This window comes from Silene latifolia, chromosome 9 (genome assembly GCF_048544455.1).
Source record: "Silene latifolia isolate original U9 population chromosome 9, ASM4854445v1, whole genome shotgun sequence".
NCBI lineage: Eukaryota > Viridiplantae > Streptophyta > Magnoliopsida > Caryophyllales > Caryophyllaceae > Silene > Silene latifolia.
The window spans coordinates 69247047-69248702 of NC_133534.1; the positions used below are offsets into that span (position 1 = coordinate 69247047).

The following is a 1656-nucleotide window of genomic DNA, read 5'->3' on the forward strand; positions in this document are numbered from 1 at the left end:
GGTTGATTTTGGAATCCTTGGTTGTGGTTATAGAAGGGTCTTTGTATAGGATTTCTCAATGGAGGTGGGGTGTATATTGGTTGTCGGTTTTGAATATTTTAGCTTTTATATGAGAGGTTTGGGTGGTACTTAGTGTTTTCATTGTAAATGTTTGAGTATGGGGTACCATTCTTGTATGCTTAAAAAGCATTCACTTGTTCATTTGTCCCTCTACATTCTTTTTAATCATGTCCCAATGTTCCGCAACTTTCACAAATTCCACTTGGAATAGATGGTGTCATAGCCATGGCATTAACTTGATGGACCGTTTGTTGCTTTGGTGGAGTTGAAGCCTTCTTCAATTTCTCTATGGCTTGCTTGAACATCAAGTTCATGGTATCCATGTGAGACCTTAACTGAGCACCAAGGCCGGCACTAAGTTGTGTCACAGAATCCACCTCATGCCGGCCTCCTCTACTAGCTTTTCGAGGTCTACCATATTGAGAGCTATGAGTAGCCAACTCTTCAATTTTCGCCCTAGTCTGATTGTCATTAACTTTGGTAAATATGCCATTTGAACCCGTGTTCAAAACATTTCTTGAATCTTCATAAAGTTCATTCCAAAGTTGTTGAACTAGAAACCACTCACTAAGACCATGGTAGGGACAAGACCGACAAATGGCCTTGAAACGCTCCCAAGCTTCATATAGTGACTCTTCATCTCTTTGCATAATCCCGTGATTTGAAGTCTAAGCATGTTGGTTTTGTTGAAAGCTAAGGTTATATTTTTCCATGAATCGATGGCAAGAGGATCTTTGTCTAAGCTCTTTAGCCATTGCTTTGCGGCTCGTATCAATGAAGATTAAAAGAGTACCTTTCGTATTTGATCTTGATTCACACCCGTTTGAGAGATAGTTTCACAATAATCCTCACTTGGCATTCCCCCAAATTGGCTTCTTTCAACCAATTGAATTAAAGTGGATTTTGCTATGAAATTTCCCGTTAGGTGTGTAGGTGTAGGAGTGCCATTGGGTTGACTATCTTCAGTAGGTACGGAATGTGATGAGATTTTTGGCATGGTTGGTTGATTTGGTTGGTGATTTTGAGACTTGGTTGGTGGGTTGGTTTGTGGTTGAAGTAGATCCTCTCTCAATGATTCTAAATCGTCTTCTAATGTTTCTCAACGTTCTTTCAATTTTTGGATCAATTGGTAATGGGTTAGCACGATTTGATCTCCTATGCATGGAAAAGATAACACTAGAGAAAACAATTAGCACTACCTTAAGGAACGAGGTTCCCTAAGGTTAAAACAAACAAAGTTACTACTAAAAGCACAAGATAAAACAAAAGCAATTCAGCTCAAATTCACACTGTTCTTGGCAATGGGACCATTTTGATAGACGTGTCGTTCTTCTATAAAACAATATTTATCACTCAACAAACAACTTAGCAAGTACTAAGTAGAGGTCAATCCCAAAGGACGGTTAAATCTTAAATTCAAGTAAATTGCAATGTTTAGTTAGGTGCTTGTAATGTGAGTTAATATCCGTATACTACCCCTTTAATTGTAGGACTATAACGTAAAATATACATGTGAATATAGTCATAAAACATAAAAACGATAAGGAACAAGAAATCAACCTCGGGTCCTTGATGAACGGCGTAAAGAACAGAAAT

At 38.2% G+C, this 1656-nt stretch overlaps 1 non-coding gene across 1 annotated transcript; it reads left to right on the forward strand.

Annotated features, from left to right (window-relative positions):
- Positions 1-630: 630 nt before the first annotated feature.
- LOC141603684 (small nucleolar RNA R71) lies at positions 631-736 on the forward strand. The gene has a single exon (XR_012525543.1). It is a non-coding gene; the product is annotated as a small nucleolar RNA R71 (small nucleolar RNA).
- The last annotated feature ends 920 nt before the right edge of the window (positions 737-1656 follow it).